The sequence below is a fragment of the Tupaia chinensis genome, unplaced genomic scaffold, assembly GCF_000334495.1.
Source record: "Tupaia chinensis unplaced genomic scaffold, TupChi_1.0 Scaffold000493_1, whole genome shotgun sequence".
NCBI classification, from domain to species: Eukaryota; Metazoa; Chordata; class Mammalia; order Scandentia; family Tupaiidae; genus Tupaia; species Tupaia belangeri.
In genome coordinates this window covers 2,956,891-2,967,995 of record NW_006160005.1, presented here as the reverse complement: position 1 = coordinate 2,967,995, position 11,105 = coordinate 2,956,891, and the positions used below count along the sequence as shown (strand labels likewise).

General features: G+C 39.7%; 1 pseudogene; it reads right to left on the bottom strand.

Moving 5' to 3' along the window:
* Positions 1-6,193: 6,193 nt before the first annotated feature.
* LOC102488442 (high mobility group protein B3 pseudogene) lies at positions 6,194-7,186 on the bottom strand (annotated as a pseudogene).
* Between the last annotated feature and the right edge of the window lie 3,919 nt (positions 7,187-11,105).

The following is an 11,105-nucleotide window of genomic DNA, read 5'->3' as shown; positions in this document are numbered from 1 at the left end:
TAGAGTATCTGGATGGCAACTTCTTTATTTTTATCATTTTTTATTCTTTATTTTTATTTTATGTTTTTACATTTTTCCGTCTGTCAAATATGTCTTCCCCCTGCATTTCACACCCACCTTCTACCACCAGTCTCTACCATCTACTCCCCCTTTAATAGTCTCTAGCATTTACACCCATTCTCTCCACCATCATATCTTTAGATCTCGCGGCCTCTTCTGTAGTACTCAGAACAAATTGAGTGGCCCACTTCACTAAACACTAAGTCTTCTATATTCATCCATTTTGAGTCAAACGATAGGATCTCATGGTTTCTTATAGCTGTATAATATTCCATAGTATATATGCACCAGTTTTTCAACCCAGTCAACAGTTTTTGGACACTTAGGTTGGTCCCATGTTTTAGCAATTGTAAATAATGCAATAATGCAATAAACATAAATGTGCAAGTGTCATTCTGATTGAGTGTTTTCCTATCCATAGAGCAAATACCAAGAAGTGAGATTACTGGGTTATATGGAAGTTCTATTTGTAGATTTCTGAGAAACCTCCATATTGCTTTCCATAGAAGTTGGACTAATTTATATTACCACTAACAGTGTAAGAGAGTTCCCTTTTCACCTCAGCCTTCCCAACACTTGTCATTCTTTATTTTGTTTTGATCCTAGCCATTGTAACTGGATATCTCATTGTGATTTAAATTTGCATTTACCTTATGACAAGAGAGAGAACAATTTTTCATATGCCTTTTGGCTATTTGTAAGTCTTCCTTGGAGAGTTTTCTATTCATTTGTATTCATTTGCCCATTTTAAAATTAGATTATTCATTTTTTTAGGGACAAGCTTCTTGAGTTCGCTATATTTTCTGGGTATCAATCCCTTTCCTGAGGCATAATTTGCGAATGTTTTCTTCCATTCTGAGGGCTGTCTCTTCATTATAGCTCATTTCCTTTGCTGTGAGGAAGCTTTTTAGATTGATGTAATCCCATTGTCTATTTTAGGGACTATTGCCTATGCTTTAGCAGTCTTATTTAAGAAATCTTTCGGGGAACTAGCAGTTAGCATAATGGCTATGCCGCTGGACTCCCACGTAGTCGACCACAGTTCGCGTCCCGGACCCAGTGGCTTAAAACTCACACCGGGCGCGTGTGCCTGTGTGCCCAAGATCCCGAGAGGAGAATGGAGGGGAAGGGATTGCGGCGTGACCATCTCCCCCTGGGGGGTGATTTCTTGCTTTCTGTCTCTCTGTCTCTCTCTGTCTGTCTGGCAAGTGCACGTGCCCTATAGCGAAAATCTCTCCAAAAAAAAAAAAATTACAAAAAGAAATCTTTGTCTACTCCAATGTACTCAAAAGTTTTCTCTATGTTTTCTACTATAACTTTGTAGTTTGAGGCTTTATGTTTAAATCTTTGATCTGTTTTGAGTTAATTCTAGTTAATGATAAGAGACAGGGGGTCCACTTTCATTTTTCTGCCGATGGATATCCAGTTCTTCCACACTATTTGCTTCCACACTATTTCCTTTTCTACACTGTAGTGTCTTGGAACCTTTGTCAAAAATCAATTGGTTGCATGATTTGGGGTTTATTACTGGATTCTCTATTCTGTTCCATTGATTTATGTATTGATTTTTGTTCCAGTACAATGCTATTTTGATTGTCACTGCTTTGTAATACATTATACTTTAAAGTCAGGTAGTTAGGTGCCTCCTGTCTTATTCTTTTGAAACAGTATTGCCTTGGCAATACAGGGTCTTTCATGATTACAAACAAATTTTATAATCATTTCTTTTTTCTATTTCTGTGAAGGTAGTAGGATTGCAATTGCATTGAATATCTAAATTAATTTGTGTAGGACTGACATCTTGATTATATTGATTCTTCCAATCCAATCCAAGAGCATGAGATGACTTCCTTTTTTTCTTTTAAATCATACTCTATTTCTTTTTTCAGTGTTTCTTAGTTTTCCTTATAGAGGTCTTTCACCTCTTTGGTTAGGCTTATTCATAGGTATCTTATTTGTTTTGTAGCTATTTGTAAACAGGATTCCTTTCTTCAATTCTGTCTCAAGTCTCTTCATTGTTGGTGTATAAAAATGGTAGAGATTTTCACATATTGACTTTGTATCCTGAAACTTTACTGAATTCATTTATAACTTCCAAGGGTTCTGGGTGTGTGTGGATTCCTTTGGATTTTCTATGTATATAATCATATCACCTACAAATAGGGACAGAATAGCTTCTTCTTTTTCTACAAGGATGTCCTTTATTTTGCTCTCTTGTCTGACTGCATTGGCTATGACCTCCAGCACTATATTATAAAGGAGTGGAGCAAGTGGGCAGTTTTGTCTTATTTTGGTTTTTACTGGGAAGGCTCTCAGTTTTTCCCCATTCAGTTTATAGCACTTATGGCTATTAACTTGCCTCTTATGACTGTTTACATGTTTTCAGTGGGTCTGTCATATATGGCTTTTATTATGTTAAGGAATGTCTCTTTTACCCCTATTTTGCAGAGAGTCTTGATCATGAAAGGCTGTTGTATTTTATCAAATGCTTTTTCTATATCCATATGATCTTTATCTTTCTTTCTGTTAATGTGGTGTATTACATTCATTGCTTTCCGTATGTTGAACCAACCTCAGAATAAAGCCTACTTGGTCATGGTGGATAACCTTCTTGATATGTTGTTGGATTTGGTTTGTTAATATTTTGTTAAAAGAATTTTGTATCAGTATTCATCAGAGATATTGGTCTGTAGTTTTTGTTCTTGTTGTTATGTCCTTGTCTGGTTTTGGTATTAAGATGATAGTGACTTCATAAAATGCATTCAGGAGGATTCCTTCCTTTTGAACCTGGAATAGTTTAAGGAAACTTAGCTCTTTTTTAAAGAATTTTTAGAATTCAGAAGTGAAACCATTTGAACCTGGGCTTTTCTTTGTTAGGAGACTATCACTAATTCAGTCTCTTCACTTATTATCAGTCTATTCAGGCTTTCTATTTCCTCTTGACTGAACCTATGTAACCTGTCCAGAAATTGTCAATCTCATCTAGCTTTTCTAGTTTGTTGGTATATAGTTGCTCATAGTATTCAATCATACTTTTTCATATTTCTGGTATATCAGTTGTAATATTGCCAGTTTCATTACTGATTTTATCTATCTGGTCCCTTTCTCTGTTTTTCTTGATTAGTCTAGCTAATGGTCTATCAATTTTGTTTATCTTCTCAAAAGACAGCTTTTCATTTCATTGACCTTTTTGTATATTTCTTTTATTCTCTATTTCAGCTCTAATATTTACTTTTTTTCTTTTTGGTTTATTGTTGTTCTTTTCCAGTTCCCTACGATGTGTGTTAATTTATTTATTTGCCACCTTTCTATTTTTTTCTTGTGAGCACTTATGGCTATAAACTTGCCTCTTATGACTGTTTACATTGTGTCCCAAAAGTTATGTAGAGTACTGTGTTCACTATTCTTGGGTTCAATGAATCTTTTATTTTCAGTCTTAATTTCTTCAGTAGTTTGAAAGTCATTGAGGAGTAGATAGTTTAGTTTCCATGTTTTTGTGTATTTTTGAGGACTTTTCTTTCTTTTTTTTTTTTTTCCCTTTGGAGAGATTTTCGCTATAGGGCGTGGGTGCTCGCCAGACAGACAGAGACATTAGAGACAGAAAGTGAGAAATCACCCCCCGGGGGTATAGTCACGCCGCAATCCCTTCTCCTCCATTCTCCTCTCGGGATCTTGGGCACCCACGCACACGTGCTTGGCGTGAGTTTTAAGCCACCAGTTCCGGGATGCCAACCACGGTCGATTACGTGGGAGTCCAGCGACGTAGCCATTACACTAACTGCTGGTTCCCTTGAGAACTCTTTCTGTGCTTGATTTGAAGTTTTTCTGTTGTGGTTAGAGAAGATACTGGATGTAGTTTCTATATTCACAAATTTTATGGCCTATTATGTTGTCAATCTTTGAAAATATTCCATGTGGCAAAGAGAAAAAAGTATATTCCTTAGTTACTAGAAGGAATCCTCTCTATATATGTGTCAGGTCTATTTGGTTTATGGTATCAATTAGTTTAGTTCCTGTGCTGCTTTATTTTTTGTCTCAATGACCTGTCCAGTGATGACAGTGGGGTACTGAAATTTCTAACAATTAGTGTATTGTAGTTTATATTTTCCTTTAAATCTAGCTTTCTTTTACATAGCTGAGTGCCTTGGCATTGGATGTAAAAATATTTATGATTATTATTTCCTTACCTGCATTTTTTCAATTGAGAGGTCCACCAATAGTCTAATGAAGTAACTCTTGTTTGTAACCTGGAGTTTCTCTCTTGTCACTTTTAGAATATTATCTTTGTCTTGAATTTTTATCAGTTTGGCTCTGATGTGCCTTGGAGAGCATCTTATGTTAAATCTATCTGGTGCACTTTTTATTTCCGGGATTTGAATTTCTGTATGTCTAAGTTTAGAATGCTTTCAATATTATCATGAAAGATATTTTCTAAGCTTTTACCCATCTCCTCACCTTCTAGAATACTCATAATGTAAATATTTGGCCTTTTAATCATGTGTAGTATATCTCCTATGATGTCCTCGTTTTTAGTGGATAGTTTTCCATTCTTCTTTGTTGCTTGGACTAAGTTGGAAATTTTGTCTTCAAGGTCACAGATTCTTCTGCATGGTCTAATCTGTTGTTAATACTTTCAAGGAAGGTTTTGACTTCCTATACAGTATTCTTTAATTTCAGAAGTTCTGTTTTTCAGGATTCCTATCTCTTTATGGAGTTCCTCCTTCAAGTTATGAAATGATTTTCTCATCTCCTGAGATTGGTTGTCTGTTTTCTCTTTTATCTCATCAAATTTAGTTATGATAAATATTATGAATACTTTTTCTGACATTTCTGTGATTTCTTGTGGGCTTTTTTTCTGAGAAAGAGGCATTTGCTATAGGGCATGTGCGCTTGCCAGAAAGACAGAGAGAGACAAAGAGACAGAAAGCAAGAAATCACCCCCCAGGGGGGATGGCCAGGCCACAATCCCTTCTCCATTCTCCTCTCGGGATCTTGGGCACACATGCACACATGCCCGGCATGAGTTTAAGCCTCTAGGTCCAGGACTCGAACAACGGTCGACTACATGGGAGTCCAGCGACATAGCCATTACGCTAACTGCTGGTTCCTGTGATTTCTTGTGTTTTATCCATCACTGATGTGGAATTATTGTGTTCCTTAGGGGTGGGGTGGTATTTTCTGGTTTTTGGTTTGTTTTGTTTTTGTTTTTGTTTTTATGTTTCTTGAGGCTCTGATTTCCAGAGCCTTTCTATGTAGCTGAGGGCTGAACAGAGAAGCTAGACTGTATGATGGTATGTAAAATTGCATAGTGCATGGGCTGAGGCAGCTGCTTCTCCCACACTCTAGGCTTGTAGGAGGCTTTTGATGGTGAGGTAGGGTCCAGGCAGCCCTCTTTCCCCTTTGCTCCTGCATAGGTGAAGAACAAAGTGGTGTCAGCACCAGAAAAGCAGCTCCTCCTACCAGTTCTAAAGGCCAAAGGCAACATCTTTATATCTGCTAGCATCAAACAGATACTGTTTTATGAGACTGAAGAAATACTTCAAAGAGAATCTGTACCTACCACATGTCAGAACAGTAAAAATGAACCTGGTGGTTTGTGTCTTTATTTTTAATTTTTTTAGAAATGTAATACTGTTTAACTTCAAAACATTTCAGCATTCGAAGCATACAAAAAAATAACAGAACATTGCAAATCATGTTTTAAGTACAAAGGTTCTTGAGCTTCATTGATGCAGTGGCATAAAAATCCAAACCTTCCTCATGCCCGCTGACTCTCCTTTTCCACAGCTAAGAATGACAGCAGAATGCTAGGTCACTATGTACAAAACGAGACAACCTGACACTTACACAAATGCCACCACAGAGTGAACAAGTCCAGCTTCCCAGTGCATGCCCTGAGCCACGGCCCCTCCAACAGGCACCCTTTCCACAACCTCTACCACATGAGGAGCACAGAGAGTTTGTCGTGGTTGTTCAGTTCTTGTTACAGACCAAAGATAAATACAGTTGATAACTCAGAATTTCTAGCCAATAACCATATAGTTAACACCACCTTACAAATTAAAAAAAAAAAAAAAAAGTGAGAAACATCCCTAAATGTCGTGTCACACCAACAGCAAAGTGCACAGAGTGAGAACAGGAGAGTGCCTTTTCATTTTAATAATGTTTGGAAATATGTACAACTTGGATACAGTTTCAGAGTGCTCCAGACACCCATGGCCACTTCATGTAAACCACTGACAATTTCCAGGGCACTTTGAGAGACAACATGATTGTAATCAAATTCTGCAATTAAACCTAATGAGGGCAAAAGACATGCCTCCAAGAGAGGCGTGATTATAGTGCTCCCCTGCGCTAAGGTAATCACAAGGAGACATTTCAACAGTTTGTTTTTTAATTCATCCTCCTACTCATCTTCATCTTCCTCTTCCAGCTTTTTCTGGCCAACTTTGGCAGGACCCTTTGCACCATCAAACTTGCCTTTAGACTTAGAGTTGGCAACATCCTTCTCAGACTTCTCCTTCAGCTTTGTGACCTTGGTGATGTAAGGCTGCTTCTCACTGTCACTTAAGTTGTTCCACATCTCACCCAGCTTCTTTGCCACATCTCCAAGAGATGCCAGGGATGGTGGATTTGATCTTGGGGCAAAATTCTGAACAGAATGGGAAGAATCTACATAGTGTCCTTTTGGGGACATTAGGGTCCTTTTTCTTCTTGCCTCCCTTAACCAGTCCGTAATCCTTCATTTCCCTATCATAGCTTACTTTACCTTTGCCATTTCATCAAATTTTGACTTCTCTTTCCTAAACATTGTCTTTCACCTCTTAGAGCACTTCTTAGAAAATTCTGCAAAATTGCCAGGGATCTCCAGGTTTTTCTTCTTATGTTCTTCTCTGCAGGTCTGCACAAAGAAGGCATAAACAGGTATCTTGCCCTTTAGTTTCTTAGGGTCACCTTTAGCCATCCTGACTGTATTGTTCACTAGTCTGGGCAGCGCAGAGCACATCTGTTTCTTTATTTGTATAGCCTTTCTAAACTCTTGCAAGTAAGTATTCTGTAAGTATTTGTTAAAGGAGGAATGCACTTTTTGTTTGCTTTTTGTTGTTGTTTTATGTTTTTGGCTTTTTTGAAGAGGTTTTTGCTATAGAGCACGTGCACTCACCAGAGAGAGACAGAAAGCAAGAAATCACCCCCCAGGGGGGATGGCCATGCCTCAATCCCTTCTCCTCCATTCTCCTCTCGGGATCTAGGGCATGCATGCACACGCGTCCGGCGTGAGTTTAAGCCACCAGTCTGGGACTCGAGCCATGGTCAACTACATGGGAGTCTAATGACATAGACATTATGCTAACTGCTGGTCCCTGTTTGTTTACACAGTGGCCACTGAATTCTCAAAGGCTGACCCTGTAGCACAGGGGTTCCCAACCCCTGGATTACTGGTTTGTGTCCTGTTAGGAACCAGGTTGAACAGCAGGAGACAGAGTGACAACCCAGCAAACAAAGTTTCATTTGTATTTACAGCTGCTCCAAATCACTTACATTACCAGCTGAGTTCTGCATCCTGTCAGATCAGCATCAGTATTAGATTCTCATAGGAGGGTGAACCCTACTGTGAACCGTGCACACAAGGGATCTAGGTTGTGTGATCTCATAAACTATCCCCACCTCCATACCCCCCCATCCATGGAAAAACTATCTTCCATGAAACTAATCTCTGGTGCCAAAAAGGTTAGGGAACACTGTTGTAGTGCAGTGGTTACGAATGCTGAATCCCACACAGCCTACTGCTGTGGCCTGGTGGCTTGAAAAACATGCCCGGTGCATGTGTGTGTGTGTGTGTGTTTGTGTGTGTGTCCCAAATCCCCACAGGATGGAGAAATAGAGAAGGGATTGCATTGTGACACGGCCCATTAGGGGGAGTTTTCTTCTTGCTCTCTCTCAATTTGACAAATGCACATGCCCTCTGCCAATTAAAAGGAAGAAGAAATTCTCTATCAGGATTTGTATGAAGGAAAAGCAGAGGGAAATCTAGCTACTATTAAAACAGTTAAAGTGAAATTTATTTTAAAGGTCAATAAAATACATGTAAAGGATTTGAGTTTTCCAGTGTACATTTAGCTTATATATTTATGGATTGTTTATACCCCCTTCATCTATTAAGTCCACAAAAAGAAAGAGACTCATTTGTAAACTCTAAATAGGTCTTAACCCTCCTCCAAGTCATATTTGATTCTGTGCTTAAAAGACAGTAATGTTTGGGACCAGCCTGTGGTCTAGTGGTTAAGGCAACTGGATCCCACATGACTGACTGCATGGTTTGAGTTCAGGGCCTGGTAACTTGAAAAATACACCTGACGTATATGTGCCCAAAATCCTAAAAGGAGAAATAAAGAAAGGTTATGGTGTGACCAAGCCCCATGGAGGTTGCTTTTTCCCCGTTTCTCTGGCAAGCACACATACCTTCTTCTGGCAAATTAAAAAAAAACAAAAAAGTAGAAAAGAATGTTCAAGATATGCTTTTATCATATTTGCCTCTCCCACATCAGATTATGAATTCTGTAAATATCCTGTCACTTTTGCATAGTACTGGGTCCTTGGAAAAGTCATGATGCATTTTTGCATAAAAATAGTTCTGGCGGAATATCGGTTTTTGAAGGGTATTAGTGAAATTGCCTGAAACATTATTTTTAGTTAAGTTTTTCCGTTACCAGAATCTGTCTTCTCCAATCTTACAAACCTTCTGTCTACTGTTGCTCTTCTGCATCAGCCTCCCATTGAATACAGCTACACACCCCTATCTAATCATGTGTAACCACCTGCTCAGAAACTTCTGAGGGGTCCTCACTATCTGACAAGCTAAATTCTAACTCTGGCTCATCATCCGCAGCTCTTCAGGGCACAGCCCCAGCCTACACATTCCCCCTTTGTTCTTGCCTTGGCACCTCTTGGCGAATCATCACAGCTTTATGTACCACTCTCAAATTCAGCATATCCTTTAACACCTTTGCTTATTTGATTCTGTTTGCTTGAAATGCTCTTCCCCACTTAGCCCAACCACTTTTCTCCCTTTTTCAAGTCATCCCTAATCTCTTCAAAGTCAAGTTCTTCCCCATGGTCCCAGTCCTCTCTATTACAGCGATCTCCCACAGTCCTATCTATGGATGTCCGTCTCTCTTGCTCGGTTAAGGTCTGTGCATACAGAAGCACATGACAGTCAGCTCTGTGCTTGGCCAAATAATGGCCAATGAACCCTCAAGGATCCTCGTCCCTGGAATATATGTTACTTGATACGGCAAAAAGGAATTTGCAGATGTGATTAAGGACCTTGAGATGGGGAAGATTATCTGGATTACCCAGGATTATGGAGGTGGGCCCTCAATGTAGTCATAAGTGTCCTTGTAAGAGGGAGGCAGAGTGATTTGATTACAGACTACAGATGGTGATATGACAACAAGAAGTTCGATGATGCTTTGCTGCTGGCTTTGAAGAAGGAGGAAGGGGCCATGACACAAGGAACATAAGGAGGGCAGTTCTAGAGACTCAAAAAGACAAAGAGAAGAATTCCTCCAAGAGCCTCCTGAGGGAAGCTGGCCCTACTGACACCTTGGTGCAATACAGTGAAAATGATTCCAGACTTGTGACTCCTAAACTTTAAGAGAGCAAGTACAGAGTGCTGTGAGCCACCAAGTTTGAGGTTAACTATTAACACAGCCCTAGACAACTAATCACCTCCATATCCCTATGGTGTCTAGGTCCTCTGCAGGCACACTGATGATGAATACGGCTGTGTTTCAGGCCCTGAACCAAACTTTCTCTGCACTTTAACAGTTTCTATTGGCTGGTCAGAGTTCTTGAAAATAAGACAATCAAGTTGAACAGACCCCTTTGTCTACAAAGGGAGTGTAGGGTAAATTTACTCTACCTATTCCAGCCTCACAGCTCTAGCAGGTGGCCCACAGACTAAGCTAGTAGGCACACAGCTGTGCTTGTGCCCTGTGCCTACCTGGGTTAGACCCAGAGCACCACCTGACTTCTCTGGAGGCCCTTCTTGTAGAGATAGGAGTGTCACACATAAACCTGTGAAATAACCATTGTCAGTTTTTACTTAAAAGACAGGAATGCAAGACTATCTAAGTCCAAGTATGATGGTACTCTAAGCAAAAACTGTCCAAAGTTCATTTACACAGGAGGGTAAACACCCTAAATTTACCTGAGCTCCCTATTTTTTTTAAGACATGGTCTCACTGTCACAACCCTCCAGTCCCAGCCTCCTGGTTGGGACTATACATGCACATGCACACACACACACATACACACACACACACACCCCCACCCTGGCTCTTTTTCAGACAGGGTCTTACTATATTGGCCAGGCCAGTCTTGAATTCAAGATCCTCCTGCCTCAGATTCTAGAGTTGGTGGGATTACTAGTACACCCCTCTATGCCCAGCCACTAGGTTAAACAGAGAATCTAAACCAAGCTTCCCATGTTCCAACCTGCAGAGCACAATATTTTAGCAATGGTTTTTGCCAAAGAGTATGAACAATTGCTGCGGAGTGACAGAGAAAGAGAGGAAAAGTGAGAAATCCCCTGCTAGGGGGATGGCCATGACACAATCCTTCCTTTTCCATTCACATCCTGGGATCTGGGGCACATACTCACACGTGCTCAGCATGATATTCAAGCCAACTGGTCTGGGACTTGAATTGCAGTTGGCCATGTGGAAGTCAGCACCTTAACCACTAAATCACCTGTTGGCTCCACTACTATGAATTCTAAGTTGGTTAACACATGAGTATGTTTCCTTATAAAAAATAAAACAATTCTAGGATGGCTAAACTAAGTCCCTTATGGGGGCTATGTAACCCAACCTTAATCTCCCCTGGTTTATTTTGTTTCTAACTTCAGCACTGGATATATCATCCCAAAGTAACATTTTCAAATATTTCATCAACACGCAACAAAATCATAAATATAGTGTTATGCAAGCAGAATGTTCAACAATGAGATTGAGGATTTTCATTTTTATTTTTATTTTGGGGGG